At 42.7% G+C, this 10,876-nt stretch overlaps 1 pseudogene; it reads right to left on the bottom strand.

Annotated features, from left to right (window-relative positions):
- The window catches only part of LOC102383425, a 32,595-nt pseudogene extending 22,380 nt beyond the window's left edge, over positions 1–10,215 (bottom strand).
- Between the last annotated feature and the right edge of the window lie 661 nt (positions 10,216–10,876).

Raw genomic sequence — 10,876 nt, forward strand, 5'->3', positions numbered from 1 at the left:
TCTCCTCAGCCATCTTTGCTAAGGGAAGGAAATTCATAACAAAATTAACAGGATCATTTGTTTTTAAACCCTCCAAGTTATTCCCTCTTCTCCATTTCCTGTTTTCTCTGTGCTCCAGGATCCTGTAAAGACAAGTCCTCACCATGTACACATCAGTGGCTCCACTGAAGTCAAGGGCACATGAGGAATTAGGACATTCGACTCCAAGATCTTTGGGCCAGAGAGTGCCCTAACATGAGCCTTATACAGAACAATACATGCTGTCAGGGCTCAAAAATTAACTAATAAATGGCACTAATACCAACACTTCCTTTTCAAAATAGTCTTGCAGGGAACAGATCTATAGATTCTTAACAGGTTTTTAAACATTACAGTCCTTCAGTGCTTTATCTCCTCCTACTGACGAAAGGATAAGGTGGATGAGCATAATATAATGTGACCAAGTTAGCATGTATGAATGGAAGCAATGACTTCCTCATTTTTGATCCCAATGAAAATGCTTGGGAACATCAGGCACGGGATGCTGTCCTGTCTGAACAGGCAGCCTCATTTGCCAAACGTTGAGATGTGGTTAGATTAAAAAGTGAACCTATAAAAGTGGCAAGTCAAGGTTCATGTCAGCGATATCTTGAATGTTTTTGCTTCAACTTCTCAATTTACAAGGAAAAAAAAGATCACTTTTTAATTTGTTGGGTGTTGTTATTCTTGTTATTTTATAGCTTTGATCCTGAAAAGCAGTAAGCCAGCAAACTTCCACTTGAAGGAAGCAACCATCTTTGTAGCAGGACCCCATCCCAACACACAGCGGCATGGTGCAGATCAGTATACATGCGTGATAGTATACTTTGGTTGATAAAAACAATTGCCTTTTAAGTGCAGTCTGAGCACTCATGCAAATAAGTGAGAAAAACGCAGGTTGTATACCGGCACGTACACAAGGCAAATACCAAAATAAAGCAGCTGCAGCTGGCTAACAGAAGAGCAAGAGCCAAAATCATAAGCATGGCATTATTTAGCAAGGCTTGCCAGTAGACTAAACAGAATATGATGAGCCAGGTGCTGTGATTTGACATCACCGGGTGCCAATGGATTTACACCCATTTACAACAAGGCTGAATCTGACTCTGTACCTGCATTTGAGAGAGTCATTCCGAAAGCCCAGTTTGTAAATGCAGTCATATAACTTGCTTCTGTTGTTCTCTTATTTGCAAGGTTATGCCCTGGTTCAGGGAAGCTCTCTAAAAACACACATTGCTTTAAGCAGGTGACAGGAGTCCCTGAAGTATTTGGGGCTGCTTACATGATCGAGTGCTGTCCTGAGCTGGAATCTAAGATGCACTGCTTCAATTCTTGATTGCCAGAAGAAAATGGGGGGTTAGGTATAAAATGTAGCCAGGCCCTTTTAACCACAAAATCCACACTGTGAAAACAACAGGGGCATCCTACACAGCCCTTAGGAATCACCAACTATCTCTAATTTCCATTGATAAAACATTCAGGAACCGTCCACTGGTTATAAATGGAAAGGTGAGTTAACTAATCCTTTCTTCCCTGCTGCCCACACATTTTTCAAACCATGAGATGGTCACTTTTGCCTCTGAAAAAATAATAGATAGGAAGAATTTTTGAAGACAGGCAATGATTTACATAAAGACAAAGTGGAATCAATAAAAACTTGAGCCACTTCAGTGTGTCCTTAAAAAAATAAATAAATAAATAAATAAATAAATAAATAAATATATATATTTGCGACCCTGACCTTATTTTGCCTCTAAATCTTTCTTGTGTGTGAAAGCTGAGCATGGGAACAATGAATGAGCCAGTCAGGACTGCTGAAAGACAGCCCTGAGTTGCATCTCTCTCTCACAAATATGAGTCTTCTCGGACTGTCTGTCTGTCTGAATGCATCAATTATTAATAGTGTTATGTTCCACTTCCCCTTTTCCCCAGTTATGAAACTTTTTTTTTGCTGAAGATACTGAGGAAGATTCTTTTCCCGATTGATAAGTGCTGTACAGAGCACATCTGTCCTTTTACAAGTTGAACCTGGTAGCTATAGGGATGAAAAAATGTTAAATCCAAGCTGAAGATAGCAGGGGATTATGGATGTTACATGAGTCTTCAAATGATCAGGTGCTTTAATGTCTTTTCTAGTCTTCTCTACTAATAGTCAAGGTATACTAAATCATCATGGAAATACAGGGTCAACTTCAATCCTCAATCCAGCAGATATTTATACACGGGCTTAACTTTGTTCACATGAACAGATACACTGAAACAAATGCTTCTTATTTAATACTTGCATTACAGTAGGGGCTGGAGACATCAATGCCACACTACGCTAGGTGCTGTACAAGCAGTCATGGAAAGGCAGGTCCTTCCCCCAACAATTTACCAATCAAATATCAACTGGCAGACAACATGCTAGGAAACAGAGGGAAATAGGGGAAATAATCCTCAGCATGAGAAGCAGAGGTGACAGAACACCAGCCGGCAGCCATGCTCATGCCTTCGGTAGACACTGGGGAGATGGGAGTTTTATGGAGAGATCTGAGAAGGCGGCTGTTTGAGTAAATAAAATTAACTTGACCGTACGTGCCTGCAAACGTGTGACCCGTGGCGATCATGTGGAGTCGGTCGGTCCCTCCAATTGTTGAAAGAAAAAAACAAGACTCTTCCCCTAGTACAAATCTAGAATATCTGCACTGCATTTGGCAAAGTTACTCTAGGTTCAGAGCGGCGGGGAGAGAGGAGAATCCACCCCGAGGAATCTAATCCGGTGAATTCTATCCAAGCGCCTGTCCAAAGTTAAGACTACAGGACAGATGCATACATCTGCACTTCTCCAACGCACCGTTGAAATTCATAGAGTCTTAGATGCTGGGGTCGGATGGGACCTCAAAGAATTGAGTTCGACCCCCTGCCTGGGTAGGAAAGAGCGCTGGGTCAGATGCCCCCAGACAGATGCCTATTCAGCCTTGTCTTAAAGACCCCCAGGGCAGGGGAGAGCACCACCTCCCTTGGAAGCCCATTCCAAATTTTGGCCACCCTTACCCAGAAGTTTTTCCTGATGTCCAGCCTAAATCTGCTCTGTCAGTTTGTGACCACTGTTCCTTGTTACCCCAAGAGGTGCCCTGGGGAACAGAGCATTTCCGATCCCTTGCTGTGTCCCCCTAATCAATTTTTAGGCGGCCACATGATCACCTCCCAGCCTTCTCTTGCAGAGGCTGAAGAGGTTCAGGTCCCTCATGAGTCTCTTCTCATAGGGCTTTTCCTGTAAGCTCCTAACAATATGAGCGGCCTCCTCTGGACCCACGAGTCTATCAACATTCTTCTTAAAGTGCGGTGCCCAAAACTGGACGCAGTGCTCCTACTGCGGTCTGACCAATGCCGCAGAGAGAGGAAGTATCACCTCCTTGGATCTATTCATTGTGCATCTGCTGGTGCACGATAAAGTGCGGTTAGCTTTCCTGGTGATTTCATCACACTGACGACTCGTGTTCATCTTGGATCCACTGCGACTTCGAGATCCCTTTCCGCTGCTGTGCTGCTGAGAGGGTCACTTCTTATCCAGTACATGTACTGGATATACTTGCGCCCTAGGTGCAGTACTCTGCATTGGTCCTTGTTGTACTGCATCCTATTGTGTAGTGCCTGCTTATCCAACCTGTCCAGGTCTGCCTGCAATCATTCCCTACCCTCCAGAGTGTGCACTTCACCCCACAATTTAGTATTGTATGCAAACTTGGACAGAGTACACTTCACACCCACATCCAAGTCACTGATGAAGACATTGAAGACTACAGGTCCAAGGACCAAACTCTGTGGGACTCCACTCCCCACATCCTTCTAGGTCGATAACGACCCATCTACTACCACTCTCTGGGTGTGACTGCTAAGCCAATTTGCCACCCACCGGACCGTGTAAACATCTATGTCACAGCCTCTTAAATGTATTTATGAGAATGGGATGAGACACCGTATGGAAGCCCTTGCTAAAATCCGAGAAAACAACATCCACCTCTACTCCTGCGTCTAAGCGTTTTGTGACGCTGTCATAAAACAAAACCAGATTGGTCAGGTATCATCTACCTGCTACAAATCCATGCTGCATTGATTTTTCCGCTGGGCTCCCACAATTATTATCCTTCATAATTTTTTCAAAGACCTTTCCAAGGATAGAGGTGACACACGTAATTTGTGTCTACACATGTAATTTGTAGGAATTACAGGGCCAGATCTCAGCTCAGGTACACAGACGTACTAATGCAGGTCATGGAACTGTGCTGACTTGCAACTAATAATTTAGCTAATACTATGGATTGCCCTGTCCTTCTTAAGATTGCATCAGAATCCATTTAAATGCCAATTTCTGATTAAATACCTTTATATTACATTTCCTTTATTGTGCTCTTTGCTACTTGCATCTGAACTTGTATAATTTGTGAGCACACTAATCTTCAGCTACCCCTGCTTTCTAAATCCACAAGAAAGACTTGAGCATTTACTGTTAAAGGCCATCTTGCACTTGTACAAATGGTCTTAAAAACTTACTTGAACGATCCTTCTTTGCAAGGCAATCGGTCACACATGCTCAGACTTTGTCTTCCCAGCAGATGACCTTTACTGCAGCATCACCATGGCCTGAAGTCTCATTATTGTTAATCTCATATTATGATTACTATAGGCCTGGAGAAAATATGCAATATAAACCCCCTTGTTTACTACCCCGTGGTAAAACACACACCTTTTTACTCAATTGCCATGATCACACACCAATTAGAGATTTTCAAACCTTAAATAACTTCAGACATATAGCATCTCCTGTGTCTCTTAGTGGTCATGCCACTCAGATACTGGATTTTGACTCGTTCTTTAGAGATGCGATTCTCCTCTGAGTTCTGCTGGCATAAATCAAAGGGAATCTCATTGAAGCTAATGGAGCTACACTGGATTTAAAAACCAAACCCAGGAGTGACAAGAGAAGGAGGTCTTGGGGGTCACACTGATACCAAGGCAAACCCAGAGTAATCCCACTGAGTTGTTTTTTTCTGTACCACTGCTGACAGTGATACCATACCTTAATTCACACTACTTCTGGTGGCAATGGCGAGGATATGCAAGGTCCCTTGATTTCAGCAGGGATATTGCTTCAAGCAAGTTAAACACAAAGCACAGACTTCTACTTTTTATCAGGCTCATTAGAGCAAACATGTTCCAAAAGTGACTGGTGCTTTTGGGTGCTCAAATTCATATATCTTAAAGGGTCCTGATCTTCAGAAAAGTGCTCAAAAGATCAGGTCCTGGGAAAGGATCTCCAGTTGATCACTCAAAATCAATTGTTACACTTATGCTAAAATTTAAGGTCAAGATTGGTTATCTGAACGTCAAAAACACTGTCCAAGCCCTAACCTGGTTTAAACCCATCCTGCGGAAGTCATTGAGAATTCCAGGGATGGGAAGCAGACACAACAGGCCGTTCATGTTTCCCATATGGATGCTTACAGTGATAAGAAAAGCTAAGTGTAACCTGGCTTTAACACCACAGCAGCAGACGCACAATGTCACATAAGCAGAAAGTCAGTTGTCCTAAGAAGTCTGTTGAAATGGCATAACACAAATCCATCTTACCATGTATAAATGGGCCATGGGGATCTAAAGTACAACCCTTTCTTATTTATTAGTGTCCTAATTATTACAAAATTACAGCTCAACATATACACATGCGTATATGCTCCTCACACACACACACATACACACGCACACACACATGCTCCCCAAAGACTGACAGTTTTTTACTTATACTTACAGAGCCAAAACGACATCTCATGTAAAAGGGTGCAAGTCTGAGCTACATCCCCTTCTGCCATCTCTTGGTCTCTCAGTTGAAACTTTACAGCAAAACACACCAAACCAGGTATTTGCAAATATTACTTTTGACTTATGCCCTACTTTAGGACCCAAGTTCAGTCAAGTCCATAAACAAGAGCTCCCATCCATCCTGATTCAGCAGAGCACTTAAGCACTGGCTTAAATCACTTAAGTCTCATTGTGCTCAATTATATCCCTGAAATTGTTACACTTAACCAATCTTGACCTTAAATTTTAGCATATCTGAACGTCAAAAAACACTGTCCAAGCCCTAACCTGGTTTAAACCCATCCTGCGGAAGTCATTGAGAATTCCAGGGATGGGAAGCAGCCACAACAGGCCGTTCATGTTTCCCATATGGATGCTTACAGTGATAAGAAAAGCTAAGTGTAACCTGGCTTTAACACCACAGCAGCAGACACACAATGTCACATAAGCAGAAAGTCAGTTGTCCTAAGAAGTCTGTTGAAATGGCATAACACAAATCCATCTTACCATGTATAAATGGGCCATGGGGATCTAAAGTACAACCCTTTCTTATTTATTAGTGTCCTAATTATTACAAAATTACAGCTCAACATATACACATGCGTATATGCTCCTCACACACACACACACACACACACACGCTCCCCAATGACTGACAGTTTTTTTACTTATACTTACAGAGCCAAAACGACATCTCATGTAAAAGGGTGCAAGTCTGAGCTACATCCCCTTCTGCCATCTCTTGGCCTCTCAGTTGAATCTTTACAGCAAAACACACCAAACCAGGTATTTGCAAATATTACTTTTGACTTATGCCCTACTTTAGGACCCAAGTTCAGTCAAGTCCATAAACAAGAGCTCCCATCCATCCTGATTCAGCAGAGCACTTAAGCACTGGCTTAAATCACTTAAGTCTCATTGTGCTCAATTATATCCCTGAACTGCAGACTGAATATGGAAAAGAGAAACAGCATCATCTTTTTTAACCCCTGTCAAAAAGGTTGGAGAAGCCACCAGATGCAATACAGACCCTACTATACAGATTTTCCCCCACCCAAGCATTCTACTTTGTGTTCCCTAGACCAGCAGGTGCCTTAATCCCTTCCCAGTTACACCAGTGCACATTGTTAGTGACTCCCGTAAACAGTCCTGGATTTAGGCTTAAACTACACTTCAGGGCCTCACACTATGAGGGGCCTCTAAATAAGAAAAAGAAAACCAACTCAATGTCAAGTTTTATAATAAGCAGTCAGTAAATAAAGGAGATAAAGGAGATATGGGAAAATGACTCTCTAAACGTGGACATTTTCGTCCTTATGTGACAAAAGTATACATACACTGGATTATTTTCATCGGATGCAGCCTCTAAAGATGGACATAGTTTAGGGCCTCAGCATGTCATAATCTGGCACTGCCCGTAAAGCAACTGGTGTAAAATGGGTCCTGGCAAGAGGAAATTCAAGCTCTAGATAAATAGCCATGTTAAATGTATTCCAACTTAATCTCATCCTTGGATGAACCTCTTTCAAGTCTGCACTGTTGAAAATAACCACCGGCACTTCTCCAACTGTTGTCATTTAATTAATTAACCTTTCCCACTGAGCACTCCCAAAAGCACAAAGGCTCATTAATCTTTCTAGTGATTAAAAAAGCCGCAAAAGGTTCAAACATTTACCTCTCCTTCCCAGCTGCTGAAATGGTTTTAGGAGGATCGGGGTTCATACCTCACATTCCCTGGAGCCAGAGATGGTGTATGCGCAGGGTGCATATCCATTAACGGATACACCCATGGTTGGCTTGTAGTCCACATAATACTCCTGCAAAGTGGAGTTCATTTGCCTTTCAGACTCTCTGGCCTTTTTTCTGCGACTCTTCATAAGAGAGTGCTGCTGGAGTTGTTTCACACTGGATGAGTAGCACTTCCACGACACGTAGATAACCAACAAAATCATAGCCACTGAAAGAAAGAGGGCCACGCTCCCAGCAACAATTTTGTGAAAGGAAACACGCTCGTACTCCGGTTCCACTCCAGATGCCGGCAGGTCCGGAGAAGGACTTGGCATAACGGAGGTTGGCTGATTACTTTCCAGTTTAGAAAGGGTAGGTTTGGGAATAAAAAGTGGCTTCTGGGGCATTTTAGGTGCCTGGTATGATCTTTCAGTAACCGCCACCTGGATTTCAGCACAGATATTATAAATTTCCACAGCATCGTTCACCTTCTCACCCTGCATGTGCTTAGGGCCCGCACATATCATAGTGCTTTCTTTATTCCCCTTGAAATCCTTAAGCCAAGTAAACAGAGGGCAAATGGTTTGCGTACATTCCCACAGATTTCCAGACAGAGAGATTGATATTAGTGAAAGCCATGAATTGATGGTCTCCTGAGAGACACTGGTGAGTTTGTTGGCATCCAAGTTCAGCTTGTGCAGGTTGGGCAGGTGTCGTAACGTCCTGGGCTCTATTCCCATCATGTCATTCCCCGATAAATCCAAGTTGTGCAAGGAGCTCCAAGTCCACATTAACCCTGGGCTAACAGACCAGATCCTATTCCACTGCAAATAAATAGATCGAAGGTTGAAGAGGTGTGGAAAGTGGGGCAAGCAGATCTTAGAAAACTGGTTGTGTTCTATAGCTGATCTTAAAAAAAACTGGTTGTGCTCTAGATGGAGCTCTGTTAACTGCAGGAGGCCAGCAAAAGCATTGCGAGACAGACTCCGCACACGGTAATAGCCCAAATCCAGGAACAAAAAAAATCAAGGTTCCGGCAATCCTGAAAAACTCAGACTGGTCCCATTTTTAGCGAGTTGGAACGCAAGTGCAAGAACAAGAGTTTGCGAAGGCCCTTAAACTGCTCTGACTATAACACCTGCAGCTTGTTGTAAGAAAGATCCAGGTTGCGGAGGTCAGGGACCAGGTGAAATGTTTTGTTGTGCAGATGAGTAATTTTGTTGGAGTTCAGGATTAGTTCCTTCAGATCCCCTGAAACACATCCTCCTCCACAGACATGATGTAATTATGGCCAAGATAAAGCCAGATGAGCCGATTCAGGCCCCAAAACTGATTTGATTTAAGCTTCTGGATGCTGTTGTAGCGCAGCGATAAGCCTTGAGATCCTCCAGAAATATTCCGAGGGATCTCTCTGAACGCGTGAGATTCACAGTACGCAATTTTGTCATCACATCTGCAGTTCTTGGGGCAGGTGCGCTGAGCCGCAGTGAGTGTACCAGACAGCACTGCAGAAAGTAGCACTAACACCACACTCATGCCTCTCAGCTGCTTCATTAAATGGAAACTTGCAATATTAAAAAGACGACAAATGTGCTTTGTAAAACTATTAAAATAAATCACCAGGAGATTACTTATGTCAGCAGGGCTTCTACTGAGGCATTGGAGGTCCAGTGGGTTTGAAGACAACTTGTTTGTCCCTTCCTGAATTGTTTGCTATGTAAATAGGCTAGGAAATGAAATGATAACTGCTGCCTCCCTGTCCCACCACACCCACACCACCACTGTGGTTATTCAATTACTTGTGTGTGATTTATGATCTCAAAGATGGGCCGAGAGCCTGTCTGCTCTTCCCGTGTAGCGGATATATCCTTATCACTGGATGCTGAGGTTTTAATAATAAACGTATCTGTCAAGTCACCATTCTAAACTCACTGCAGGGTTCGATTGGAAACTCAGCCCCTGCTTTGGTAGTTCAACAAGAAGTAAAATATTTCTTAATAAACCCAGCTGCTTGTAAATCTTTTCCAGCCTGCACCCCTCCCCCGTACAGTGAGCAGCTGACATAATAAAGTTTGACCTGCATTTAAAATGTGCCTTTATTGCAAAATGGAAGAGTAGATGAAAATCTTACTAACCAGCATTGAGGGATCTTTTTCATGTGGAAAAAAAGGATGCACTGTAAAACACATACATAAACACTATCATAAAGCATACATGTGTATTATCTATATTGTGTAGCAGATGTAGGGGACCTCGATATCATGAGGATGCCTTCATTAATATACACAGCTCACAACTTAGTTTTCAAGGTCGCATTATATGGATGTAAACACATCTGCTGATATTCAAATATCTATTATTTTGCACGTGTGTAATTTTGATGTACTGCATGTACATACCTACATGTATGTGTGTGTACACACACACACACACACACACACACACACAGAAGTATGAGTATGTGTGTATATGTATGCACACACTTTTATACCAATGTTGTGTGACCCTGGTGGCAGCACTACCCACAGCCATGTCCAAGTTTTTGGGATCCTGGGGTGCCAATAGGTCTCCATCTACTCCCACTCTGTCTACAGGCTGGGAGCACCACTCACTGGAGCGCTCTCCCATGGTGCTCCCCCCACCAGACCACACACTAAGTAACTATTTACAATAATGTATTATTTACAATAACAACTCAGAGATTGACAAATAATAACTGAGAGACTGACAAATTCGACATCCCATAAATAACAAACTAATGTTCATTATTGAGACATTGTAGCTATATTACTTATGCAAGCTATTGAGCTATTAACTTTTGTGAGCTATTGAGATAGTAATGGTAGCTCACTATTGAGCTGTTTTCAATAAGCTCAATAATGATCTATACCAGCAGATAAAGCAAATACTCATCATATAACAAAAGTGATTGTCACAACCTAGTGATTTTGGTGCCTCGGCACGATGGAATTTTCCCGCCGCATGAGAGCCTCTTGCACAGCAAAAGGTTTTTGTTGCAACAGAAAAACCTCGGTGCAAGAGAGTTCCCGCCATTTGAATGCAAATTTGTGTTCCGCTATTGGCCAGTTCTAAATTATTCCTACGTGGCGGCTAGTGATTGGCTTGCTGGCTGTTTAAAATTCCGTGCGACTTCCGCCCAAGTCAGAGAACTTTGAGCATGCTGCAGAGTGCCTCTAAAGAGATCTGACTTGCGGCTTTGTTGATCGATAGACTGATCACCTATTGATTCTTCTCCCCGTCGCCGAGCACAATCCTCGACGTACCCTCT

This window comes from Alligator sinensis, unplaced genomic scaffold (genome assembly GCF_000455745.1).
Source record: "Alligator sinensis unplaced genomic scaffold, ASM45574v1 scaffold1750_1, whole genome shotgun sequence".
Lineage (NCBI taxonomy): Eukaryota > Metazoa > Chordata > Crocodylia > Alligatoridae > Alligator > Alligator sinensis.